Source organism: Elaeis guineensis, chromosome 8, assembly GCF_000442705.2.
Source record: "Elaeis guineensis isolate ETL-2024a chromosome 8, EG11, whole genome shotgun sequence".
Classification (NCBI taxonomy): Eukaryota; Viridiplantae; Streptophyta; class Magnoliopsida; order Arecales; family Arecaceae; genus Elaeis; species Elaeis guineensis.
This window is the reverse complement of record NC_026000.2, coordinates 109,304,300-109,318,067: the sequence shown is the minus strand read 5'-3', so window position 1 is coordinate 109,318,067 and position 13,768 is coordinate 109,304,300. Positions and strand designations below refer to the sequence as shown.

The following is a 13,768-nucleotide window of genomic DNA, read 5'->3' as shown; positions in this document are numbered from 1 at the left end:
CTTCAAAAACTAATGACTACTTCCAAGAGATAGCTTCTTCATTATTTGAAACGTTAATCAAGTTAGTGGTTGTCATACTCTCAAGCCTATCATCTGGGCTGGTCACGTGATATAGCTACATGACCCCTAAAGCATGACTTTAGAGAACATGCAAGGTGTATAGATTAAATATAGCCTCAACATTATGGAATAATATAATCCTCATTTCACACAATAATAATTTCATCATTAACAAATAATATATTTATCTAATTATCAAATCTAGTTATTTGACTGATATCAATAATGCTCTATATATTCATTCTCTCACCAGTGATCCCAAATCCCAGTCAGGTACTAAATGTCTTGTAACTTTGAAAAGAAAATTGAAGAGATGGTATGAGCTAATAGCTTAGTAAAAATCTCCACAAATTTACACCCATATAATTAACATAAAATTAGAAAATAGCAAATAATCAATATTGAAATAAATGCAAATATCATGAATAGTATACAGATGTATTCATCATATATCATTAAATAACCATCCACTCAAAAATGAAAAAATATATATTATCAAATAAATCTTTCTATTCATTAGTAGTTTTCAATAGCTTATCTTTTTTTTCTCATCAACACCATCTAAATCTGATCATTTCCAACTTTGGGACTATCTATGATCATGCTTCTATCTATGATTGACAAATCATAATCCCATTCTTTAACCTACGGCGGCAAACTATAATCCTAAGCTTCGATTGTGGCTGCAAACTGTAATTCTATACTTTGAATCATGGTGGCAAATCATAATTTTATACTTCGACTTATGATGGTAAACCATAATTGCATGCGTCAACCCATAATTGGCCACATAATATCCACACTTCCGCTAGTGATGGCAAATCAAAGTGTCACACTTTGGCTCGTGACTGAAAATCCATAATATAGCTGTCCAAATCCCTTTACTCAACCATCCAATTATGCAAAATCAAATCTTCTATTTGCTAAATAAAATTCAATAGATATAATACTGCTTCCAAGACTACCCATATCACATTCCATGCAATCAAAATCATAGATATTTGATACATATGTATAATAAAAAAAATTATATATTTTATATATTCATACTAGCATCATGCAATAAAAAAGCATATATTTATAGATTCATATTGACAATCATACAATGAGCAATATTCATCTCATATAAAAATTAAAGAAATCATTGATATATGATACATAAATAATTATATATATATATATATATATATATATTATATATATATATATATATATATATATATATATATATATATATATATATATATATATTAGTATTCGTGTATAGGAATTCTTACCTCCAACACTAGCAAAAATCTGGACACAATAATTACCGTTCCAAGTATACATCTAACATGTCCAATTAATTTAACATCAATATACTACCAACTTATATCCAATCCCCAACCAATAATATTAATTAATTAATTATTGAATAATTTTGTAAATTCAAAGTTTTAATGTCCAAATCATTTTTATCCTAGAATTTTCTATCCTACCCTAATTACAAAATTAGTTAAATAAAGAATTTAGGATTTTACCTTGATTTAGGGACTAAAGCCAAAAAAAAAATAGACAGTACTATCTAGCAACTTAGACTGATCAAATTTGAGTTGATTATAAAACAAGAGCCCAACCAAAGCAAAACATAATAGAGACCTTGATAATGAAGTCCATTGATGTCCGATGAAGGTTGGGATGGATGTTGACATAATAGGTGATTATCGATTTGGTGATCCTCGGCTAGGGTAGGCAGAGGAACAAAAGAGGAGGAGAGATCCTTTGCCAGGTTCCACTAAAGCGTATAAAGAGAGAGAGAGGACCGATTTTCATCTCCTCTTAGAACATAAGAAAAAGAGGAGGTAGGGCAGCAACATGGTGGTGGGGATGGTGGTCAAGGACTGAAAGACCGACGATTGATGGCAATGGTGGATGGGTCGCCAATGATGGCAGATACCCAACCAAAAGGAAAACATGGATCATGACTCAAAACAAGGGAGATCGGTTTCAAAATATGGCTTGCTTGATGAGGAGCAAGGCCACAATATTGACCATGATTTTTGAAGAGAGGTGGTCGGAGGTCCAACAAGCACCAACATCATCTAGAAACAAGGGACGAAGAAGCAAAGCTGAAGCGGGAGAAGTTGAATCTAGTTAAATCTTAGTGATTCACTTTGAGATCCCGATCAGCGATGGAGAGGATTCCAGTGAAGTGAGAGGTAACAATGCCTTAGCATCAGTAACGAGGCGGCTATAGCAGGGTGGAGCAATTTTTCTCTTTCGTCTTTCCTTTTCTGGCAATTGTGATGGACTCACACATCAAGAGGCGGGGACGGAGCTTTATAGAAAGGGAGGCTAAACCCAGGCTCCACGCCCTCTTGAGACCGACTCCCATCGGGAGTCATTGAGTCTTCGCCACAGCAGCCCTCACGTGAGGGGCATGCCCAACCTTTAGGCCAAGTTCAATGAAGTCAGGCCGGTCCGCTAGACCAGGTCTCATAGCGGTACTTCAAAGAATCATGTAAGAAGAAACCACAAAAGAAGATGAAAGAATTTATCGAATCAAGTGCTCTCTCTCTACCGAGTTGCATCTTCAATAACCCAAGATGATAATCAACATGCCATCCCCCATTAGTTTATGTTGAATACATTGAAGAGAAACTAAAATTGATGTGGCAATAGATAAAGAAAATTCTTGCGAAATATGACATTTCAAATTAGGGGCATTTTCTGGATCATATCTTCTGATGCCTCCAAGAGGATTAACGATAAATGTAACAATTCTGGACACTCTAGTAGTAAGCATGCAATCCAAGCATCCAACGTAAGAAAATGATCTGGTTAACTCTTTCCTCATGCTCAAGCTTATTCAAATAATATACAATTCTTCAGCCACTTTTATGGCAGCTATTTTTTTTCTTCACCATTGACGCACATTGGAGAAAACAATATCAGCGCTGACAGCATGGTCAAATATGCCCGTCACCAAATGATATAGCACATCTGCAGAGGGATAAGCAGATTGTCATTAACAAACGTCTAAAATGAAATTCAAGAACTAGATACATGCTAAAAAAGCAAAACTTAAAGCGAATCATTTAAAATGCCAAAGAGTAGGACAAAACAAAATAGGTTTGCTAAGCCCCAATGGTAGGAAGGCAATCCTACAATTATCAAAAGTCTGAGCAACCATCATGTATCATAAAATCTACAAAAGATTATTTCTTCAAATAAGAGGCCCTCGGCAGGTTTTGACAAGAGAAATCTGATATGAATTACCATTTGTCTAGGCTCCTCTTCTATCTCCCCAGATTTGAGTCAGAGACGTAAGTTTTCCCACTGAGCATAGGAACTGATTTACTTACAAACTAATGAACAAAGTGCAAAAAAGAAATACAGGTGAAACAGGTGCATATCCTTGCCTAGAGAACTAGTGCATGTTGGAAATTAGAAGAAAGAAAAAGGTTATTAACATTTTTTTTTTTTTTTTGGACATGAGAAAAAACAAACATATCTTGTGCTTGGGAATTAGCCAAAAAAAATGGTAATTGATATGTTTTCAAGATAATGAAATATAGGGATGGCAACAAAACCCAAACCCGTGGGTATCCAATCCGGCCTGGCCAGACTGAATCAGGTAGTCAACTCGTTGATTAGGTTTGGGTCAGGTTTGAGTAAAACCCGAACGCTTAATTTTGGATTTGGGCCGAGACTGGATAGTTATGCACGCAACCCAATATCCGATCCAAACTATTTTAGTATTTTAATATATATATATATTATATATATTTTATCAATTATCACCTACTAGTTACTAAATCCTAACTTATTCATGAAAAATATTCTAGCCAAATAAAGACTAAAAAATATTCATGCAATCACAAGATACACCAACATAATTATTATTTTTGATATATTTTAAATTTGAGCTTAAATTTCAAACATCGGCAGGTTTAATTATTGTTTAAATTTTTTCAGAACTTGAAACTTAGATGTATTTTTTTTTTAATTATGTTTATATTTTTATTTACTTCAGAGGTGTCGAAACTAAATGTTGTTGTTGATTGTCTTGGTCAGTTAAATTATAATGTATTTGAATTTTATTTAAATTGAATGTGGAACTAAGTATTGTTGAACTAAGCATTGTTGAATTTTATTTTGATTGAACATAAAACTAAATGTTATTTAATTTTATTTGTTTAAGACATGTATGATTTGTGAAATGGTAATATGACTTTAAAGTTGATAGAAATGAAAAAAAATGCTCAATGTGACTCAAGTGGGTTTGGGATAGGTAAATCCGAATTATCCAATACCCGTTGAGATGGGTTGGGGCAAAAAAAATCCAATCCCGATAGTATTTGGACTGGGTTTGGGTAGATTATTGGGTATTTGGGTTTGGTAGTTAAAAATCCGTTCTGAACACAGTCCGATGCCATCCCTAATGAAAAACCAACATCTCCTATGCCTTGTGAATTAGCAGTTAAGGATGTCAACATGTTCCACATTAATTGAAAACAAACAATGTTTTCAATATAAAATCAGCATTACCAAATGACATATTGTTACCGATTCCCTAATATGAGGTGCTTTTATAATAAAATGGCTGCATATCTGTCAAATACTTTGCAGGGGAAAAGCCTGGATTTGATGATATAAGAAGCAAAATGAGGTTCAAGTAAAAGACACTAGTTCTTTGATGTTGTAAATAATGGTTAGACTTCAGATATTAAGAGATATGATATTAAAGTATTTTTTTTCTTTTTTTTTTGGAATTGACACACTACTATCTGAACCTTGTTTCCACCATAATACAAGTCGAATAGTGCAGACAGTTGATTTTGATAACAAATTTCAGTCATGACATTCACAGACCTTATCTAAAAAGAACAAATATATCATATAGCTCCAGATATGCCATTAGATCAGAACTTTCAAGAAACAACAAACCAAACAAATAAACTATTGTTCCATATTACAACTCACACAATGAAAAAAATAAATAACTTGGCTGATTGTTTCACTCATTAAAAATGGCATGACATGTGGCAAGAGTGAGTTTCAAGGCACAAAATACTAGCTGGTCCTGCTTGATATTCTAGTATCATCAGAAATGTAAGAATGACATTTATCCAAAAACAATATTGTCAAGACAGTGCACCAGGAAACCAAAAAGGACTGGGCCGGAAGCAATGCAAGGTGATTGTTAGGCTTTTCCCTTGTAACATGCAAGTTTTAAAAAATTAAATAAATTAAAAAAAAATTCCAATGCAAGAGCTCAAAAGGCGGGTAAATATGAGGTTAGCATAAAACACCAACTATACAGTTAACGATAATTGGAGAAACCAAAGTTCCATCTGGTTCCGAGCATAAGTTCATTTTTGACATCTAAGCCTGTTATACTTTGAAAACTTTTGAGTACTAAAGATATTAAACGGTTAGGACAAATTTTCCACTTTATACCTAGGCAATTATCTATGACTTCTGCTATGATTACTGCAACAAGTACTTGGAATGAACAGACAACAGGGTGTCAGTAAGATACATGAGGGATGGGGGGTTCATTTGGGGCTTTGACGCCCCATTCCACATCCACATTTCCAGAAAAAACCCAGACTGGGTGCGCATTGTGGTACCTGCTGGGGTACATAAAGAATACAAAAAACATTCTCATCTACATTCTTTCAACTTCCTCTGATCAATTTTCAACAATATACAAAACATGTCCTGCTATTCCTCTTTTGACATCCCCAAACAACCCAAACTGAGCATTTTAGTATCATGACCCATCTTCACTCAGCTCCAGTTAGCAATAACTAGATCAATATACATGGATCGCACATGAGAAGCAGGTAATAGCCGGAATCCCATCCAAGGACTGCAACATGGTGAGGTTGCTAGCTCTAGAAGGAAAAGACAGACTCCTACGGAAGAAAAAAGGGATAGTTGGGAGCTAATAGCTGAATCGTGCTAGGTCAGGAAAAATAAGAAGGTTCATGGAGCATGGAACTGAGACCCACATGGTGCAGAACTCAGGGGGTGCAGACACCCAAAAAGTTCCAACTACAGTAGTATAGATATCCTCATCAAACAGAAGTCCTTATTGGGAGTTGACCTTCCGAGCACTTATAGGATCATGGTATGTTTATTTACTTCTGGAAATGCACAAACCTTGGCATGAGGAGTATGATCCTTTTGACCCAACTGTCAAATAAAAGCTTAAAATCAGATCTTCAAGCATCAGCTCTAAACCATTGCTATACAAGCTAAAAATCAGATCTTCAAGCAGCAGCTCTAAATCGTTGCTATACAGTCAAAGCTTCCCATAGCTAAACAGATGTAGGATAGTCATAAAGCTGCACCTCTGTATTTGTAAAATATTGACACAAAGTCGTAGTAAATAAAGAAAAAACTTCTCATAAGCAGAGGGTACAATAATAACCAGCAAGCCTAGTCCCATCTGTAGCTCAGTTTGTAACTCCATTAGCCAAGGTGCATACATTACACATTCCACGTGGTGTAACTGGTATTTAGTTAAGCTTCATAAAGAATCAAACTTTCAGTTAACCTCTAAGGTCCTCATAAAATTTTAAGGGTTTATTCATACCTAACCCTTTAAAATGAATACGTTATTTAAAAGAAAATTATAAAGAAGAACAGCATTGTTTTCCCAGCTTATGAACAAGCCAGTCACCTTAAGTAAGAAAAGCTGCTACCAGAAATCCTGACCACGTATCCTCTAGTGCAGGGATTGCTTGACCTGTTGCAAAACATACCTGCCTCTATATGTCCTGATAGCTAAATATGAAGTCCTTATTCAGGGGATTTGTTCATTGCATCCTGTAGAACCTATATAATGGACTTTCAGTTTCCTATAACTTCATTTAACTTCTCCATACAACTAAATCCTGCAAGCCTTTGAATCTACATAAGCTCTCTCTTTATTAACTTCCACTTCACCATTGGAAATAAAGCAAAAGCTATTTTCAGATATCAAGACAAATAAAATGTAGGCACTGCACATCATTGTTTTGTTTGGTCTTTGTAAGCTGCCACCTGGCTCAGGTTTCTTCTATCTCAAAGACAACAAATTATTGTTTGCATGAGAGAGAGGGAGGGAGGGGGGGGGAGAGAGAGACTAGGAGCAAAACAAAGATAAACAGTTCTTTCTTCTATTTTTTTCATCTTTACCTTTATTCCTTGCTCCACTGAAAACATCTTCTCGTTTGTTACCTCCCGTCTCAAGATGGACTAAGTAATATATATCATAAATCATGCCATCAAATTGGGATGATTTGTACCTTGAGGCTATTATTGGTACACTGCCCAAACTGACTTGGACAGTATCCCAATTTAGGTGGATTCCAACCATGAAGCTCCTATGATTTTAAGATGGCCGCTAGGTTTTAACTATGAAGACCTTGATAAAGAAATATAATTTTTCTTAACTTGGAACCAAATCATGAAATCAGAGGGCACCATAGATCTAGAGACTCATAAGTCAGAGAAAAACTTATAATAACGTATTATTCTACAAATATGCTCACGGGAACAAGAGATAATAGCATGCACAAAATAAAAGCATGGCTTCAATTATCACCTAAGGTGCAAAAGGATTAATAAAAAATGAATAGCTACTTGGAGAAGCTTTCAAGGAAAAAAAGAAATTCCAAGAAATATATGGGACAATGAATGATTGTTTATCACCAATAGATAAGTACTAGCTGGCCAAAGATTTCAGTGCAAAGAAGACAGGGAGAGTAAATAATGAATAGATGGGGAGAAATACCATTACAGAGTCCTGTAAATCACTGATTTCTTGAAAGAGTCGTGAGCACTCCTTGACAATACTAAAGATTAGAGAAACAGCAAAAAAAATTATTCATATTCTTGTAACCTTTATGAGAAATGGAGAAAAAGAAAAGGCAATAAGCCCACGGAATGTCAGATTATGTCAGGGCCTTGCTAAGCTCATGAATATGAAAGAAAAATTACCAGGCATACACATTTATCTTGGGTGCTTTTGAATTTGGCAATGAGCACACACTCCCCGTAAAAAGTTGAAGAAAGAATAATAAGCATGCTTGCTTTTGAGGAACTAAGGACTAGGGTTAATTGCAGTTTCCTCATGCACGAGTTCAAGGAGATATGATGCAGGAAGATTTCTTATCAAAATTTCATTTTAACTTTTCCTGTATGATTGATGGGATCCTTTCAGTTTGTTACGATGTAAGGTTCGAATTTTCAGCTGAAACAAATCCATTTACTGAAAATGGACTGATTTGGCTTGTACTGGGTGAAACTTGCCCCAAAAGCTTGATTTTGTCCATTCCAGTGGTTTCCATCAATTTGGCTGTAATACCCAAAATTTAAAAAAAAAACCCTTAAATAAAAAAAAAATGGACCAGCACGTGCTGGAAATTAGCGTGGAAAGGGGATCGCGCACTGAACTCCCGATGGAGTTCTTCTCGGATTAGAAATCCTAAAATCCTTAGGATTTAAGAATAAATCAAACTCTAAGTCTTCCCTCGAAAATCTCTTTAAAGGATTCAACTTCTTAGGTTTTTTCCACACAAATCGCCGTCAAGATCCCTTGATTTCTCCCTGTCCACCGATGGTTCTTCCTTGCTTTGGCCAACAGAAATCAAATTAAAACCCATCAAAAGCTAGGTAAATCTCTTCAATCCTTCTCTTTCAATCTTCTATAGGATTTTAAGCTTGAATTTGTACCAATTTTCTGCCAGAAATTTCTTGAAATTTTTTTTGATTTTCCTGATTCTATTCCACCGCCGTTTTGCTGTGTTCTTCGGTGCTGTTTGCCGCCGTTGATCACCGGAACTGGCTGGCAAGAGGTCGCCAGGGACTGCCCCTCCAACCTTGAGGGTCACCGATGGGGGTGGTTGCCATTCTAGCTTGGGAACATGGGGAGCAAGAGCTCCCCTATTCCGTGAATGGAGAAGACAAAGGATGCACGGGTCCTCTATCCCATAAAAAAAAAAAAGAAAAGAAGAGTTTCTATCTCTTCCATCTCTCCCTGCTCTAAGTCTTAACCCCTATTTTCTCTCTCTAAAAGTTTTAATTTTCTCTCTACTTTCTCTAGAATTTTCTCTCCAGACTATTTCTCTCTTAATGGATTTCTCTCTCTCAAAATTATCTTTCTAAGATTTAGCCCAGTGAAGAACTTCCTTTTGACGACTTTGATCGAGTTTAGTGAAGGATCCGATCTTAAGTGGGGTTTTAATTTGAGATTTGTTTAGATTTGATTTTAAATTAAAATTAATGAACGAATATAATTTTGAATAATAGGTTCTCAAGAATCTCCTCAAAGTTAATCAATCTATTCATTCAGTGTTCTACAAAAAGTAATGAACTGCCTTCTCGAGATATTTTATATTTATTTTGAAAGCAAATATTAGTCCTTAAATTATGCATGATTTATGAAACTATATTTTGAAAGAAAAATAACTTCTGAAATAATATGATTTATTGATTATGCATATGTTTAGTGGAATTATAAAATCTGTATGTTATTTTGCAAAAGCGTTTGATATGGATCAAATTTATACTCTCAGTCTCACTATGTTTCAGTGGACTCCACAATGGGGGTTATACGTTGGTTTTTGACTCTACCAATGGGGGTTGTGCATTGATTTTCGGTCCTGCTAATATGGATGGTGCATTAATTTTTGATTCCGCCAATAGGGGTTAAACGTTGGCCATAGTCAAAGCTATTGAACTAATGTGTGTTTTAATTCAAATCGAATTTACGATTATATTGTATATGAATGTTTGAAAGGATTTGATTTGCTTTAACTTAGCATGAAATATGTTCTTATGTTTATTCATGGCATTATGTTTCAACATTATATAATATCTGAAATGTCTAGTTAAGATATTCATTATTTATTGGGCTATCAAGTTCATCACCTCTCTTTTTTATTTTTTAGATTCAGATAATTAAATTGTGAACATAGATGTTATTTTTGAGAGAGAGGTTTAGATGCGAGACTTGGCACCATCAACTTCATTAAACTTAGATTTATTTTTATTATTTTAGTGAAACTTTATTTGATGTAAGACATTTGATTTAGTTGTTTAAATTTAAAATTGAATTATAATTATTTAAAATTTTATTCTACTGTGATGCATTGATATCGTGATTAGATGCCTTACATGCTTGTGAAGAGAGTTTTTCATAAGTATGCGGCAGTTGCCATTACCCCTGATCCACATCTCGGGTCAGGGGTGTGACATTGGCAATTTCAGTTTTCCAATCAAAAAAGGCTGAAATTAACCAAAAGTTTTGTTTTTGGTTATATTTTATTTAATATCGTATATGGTTTATTTATCCATTCCGGTAATTACATTGGCTGTGCAGCATCAATTTTAGGTGGTTTTCTTTCTATTTCTTAACTTTAAAGAGGCAATGTTTACTTATAGATGATAAATGTAACCCTTAACAGGTTAAATCCTCCAGCAGTTGCCCTGTTCCAATAACTTATTGTAAATGGTTAAATTCAAAGCAGCCCACAGCACTGACATCTTCCTAACAAAATAACCATACAAGTTGGATGACACACTAAACATCAAATCTTTAAGATTCAAGGATTCAAAATTAATGATAGAGCATAAAAATTGAAGTTCCAAACCATTGAACATAATCTATACAATAAAAGATATCTAGAAGCCAAAAATCATATGTTTTGGAAATCATCAACTTAAGCATCAAGGAATGAAAAAATGGGTGGTTTTAATAGGATGATACTATGCTTTTCCATGATCCAATCATCAAAGCTCATTGAATTCAATATACCTGTTGGTGCAAAAATCCGCCTGCGTCGGAGAAGCTGGAGTCGACGGAGTCGCGGTCGCCGTCGGGACCTGCAAAAGAAGTCTAAACCGGAGTTAGGGTTGCTCCGGCAAGACCCTCCGACGCTCAAGTCAGTTCTCTGCCTCAACAAGAATGGAGTGCTCGAACGAAAATTTTAGCAGAGTTTTTGGGATAGAAATTAGAGCTTAGAGAATAACGTATCTGGGGTCCCCTTTTTATAGACGGAGGGTGCAATAGATGATAGCGACGTTCGTAACCGTCTGGCAGCGGGCCATTCGAGGCCAGGAGGAATCTGCTCTGAAACGTAGTGGAGTGAAATCGTGGCCATTACTGCGATCTGCCACGTGGAGTCTGTTGCGGGGAATGAAGCGGCGTCCGTTGTCGCGACTTGCCAGAGGGTGGAGAAGCCGCGCGGTATCCGTCGCAGGAAGTGGAGCAGAGTAGTGGCCGTTCCATGGCCTGCCAGGGAGTAATGGAGCCGCGCGGGATCCTTCGCAGGAAGTGGAGCAGAGTCGTGGCCGTTACTGTGGCCTGCCAGGGAGTAATGGAGCCGCGCGGGATCCGTCGCAGGAAGTGGAGCAGAGTCGTGGCCGTTACTGTGGCCTGCCAGGAGGTCCAGCCTGTCGGCCGAAGTTCGGTCGGAGTCTGATTCTCCGTAGAAGCCCGGATGGGGATCATTTGTCGAGGAGTCTCGGCCAAGGCCTGTCTGCAATAGAAATCCGAAAGGAATCCGCCCTCGATGGAAGCTCGGCCAAAGGCTTACGGTGGGAATCCGGCGCGGACCGCTCGTGGTAGGAATTTGAAGTAGATCGTTTGTAGCAGAAACTCGGAGTGGGTCGCTTGCAGTAGGAGCTCGAAGTCCGGCCCTTGTAGGAGTTCGGGGTGAGGTCCACCTGCATTTGGAGTCGGGAACGGAATCCGCTCCCGTAGGAGTCCGGATGAAGTCTTCCGCATTGAGTCGGGACGAAGTCCGGCTCCCGTAGGAGTCCGGATGAAGTCTTCCTGCAGTTGAAGTCGGGGACGAAGTCCGGCTCCCGTAAGAGTCCGGATGAAGTCTACCTGCATTTGGAGTCGGGACAGAGTCTGACTCCTAGTCGGGGACAGAGTCCGGCTCCATAGGAGTCCGGATGGAGTCTACCTGCAGTTGAAGCGGGACGAAGTCTGGCTCCCGTAGGAGTCCGGATGGAGTCTACCTGCAGTTGAAGCGGGGACGAAGTCCGGCTCCCGTAGGAGTCCGGATGGAGTCTACCTGCATTGAAGTCGGGGACGAAGTCCGACTCCCGTAGGAGTCCGGATGATCTACCGCATTGAGTCGGGAGAATCCGCTCCCGTAGGAGTCCGGATGAATCTTCGCAGTTGAAGTCGGGGACGAAGTCCGGCTCCCGTAGGAGTCCGGATGAAGTCTACCTGCATTTGGAGTCGGGGACATGGAGTCCGGCTCCCGTAGGAGTCCGGAAGAAGTCTAGAAGGTGTCGATCATCGTGGAAACTTAGGTGGAGTCCGTCCGTCGCGAAGAATCCGATCGACGCTGGTGGGGGCTTATCCGTCGGCAAAACTTGGGAGTGTTGCGGAGGCTCGACCGCCAGAAAGGTTCGGAGAGACGTCGCCAAAGGCGGAAGTCGGTAGAATCCCCGGAGGGTCACTCCTGTCACGAACTTCGGCTGGGGGGTATTTTATACCCAACACCAGTCCCCCTACTTCCGAGTTTGAGTTTCGAACGAAGGAAGTACAGAGAAATTTTCCAGCCGAAGTTGTCCCCTTGAATCCCGTGCACGATCGCCCTCGGATATCCTGGCATTTAATGCGCGCGTGCTAGAGTCTTTTCAAATCGGAGCGATCCGAAGGGACCTTTCGAAATTCCCGCTGGTGCGTTGGCCCAGGTACGGCGCAGTAATGGCTCCGTCAGCTGTCAGCCACTTTTAGCCGCCTGCGGTGGCGAGTGGGACACGTGGCGAGCGTGGGTCGGCCTGGGGAGATCCGTGATCATTATAGCGCCGGATCCCAGGGTCTATTTAAACCCGTCTTTCGCCTTCAGGAGCCTCATTCTGCCTGAGAGTTCTGTCGGTGTCTGCCTTCTCCCTGAGAGCTCTGACCCTCTTTGGCGTCCACCTTGGCCCCAAGCGTTCTTCGAGTCATCCCTGTCCTCGCCCCTTTGCATCCTTCGGAGCGATCTAGGTTAGTCCCGGAACTTTCGTTTCTCTTCTTGCCATTTAGGTGCCCTTTCTCCTCCATTTTTCTTCTGTCGCATTTCTCTGGTTTGGTCCCTCGCAAACCTTTCACCTCTTGTCCCGCCTGATTTCTCCAGGACTTTTAGGGCCTTTGTTTGAAATGTCCTCCGGCGCCTCCGTCTCTAGTGGTTCCAGGAGTTCGTCCGCCTCAGCCCCCAGAACCCCCACACTGTAGACGAACCCACATCTAGGGCTGGACCTTGTCCGATTTTTACGCCAAGTGCCATTCCTTGTTCTCTGACTCCGGATGAACTTCTACTGATAAGGGTTCAGTATGGAGTTCCTCCGGAGTATGATCTGGAGCTTCCTGGTCCCTCCGACCGGGCTAGCACCCCCCACCTGGCCGTTTCTGCCTGTATCAGGAGGCCTTCCGTGCCGGACTCCGGCTTCCGCTTCCGCCCTTCGTCGTCGTCCTTTTTCATTTTTTAGACATTTCTTTAGCTTCAGTTGCACCGAATTCTTTAGGTTTTTGATAGGATTCCTCTCCCTTTGCCACGTAGTCGAAGTTCAGCCATCTCTTTCTTTGTTTAGGCATTTTTACACCTTCAAGCGTCACCCCTCGACAAAGGACTGGTGGTATTTCTCCCCCCAATTTGGAAAGAAGGGGTTGCTGAAAGGTGCTCCCTCTTCAATCCATAACTGGAAGGAGAAGTACCTCTTCGTCCATTGC

General features: G+C 39.2%; 1 long non-coding RNA gene across 1 annotated transcript; it reads right to left on the bottom strand.

The window, feature by feature from the left end:
- Positions 1–2,592: 2,592 nt before the first annotated feature.
- On the bottom strand, positions 2,593–11,814 carry LOC140851267 (uncharacterized). The gene is made up of 2 exons (XR_012134017.1): positions 10,853–11,814; positions 2,593–3,042 (listed from the first exon to the last, which is right to left on the bottom strand). It is a non-coding gene; the product is annotated as an uncharacterized lncRNA (long non-coding RNA).
- Positions 11,815–13,768: the final 1,954 nt, after the last annotated feature.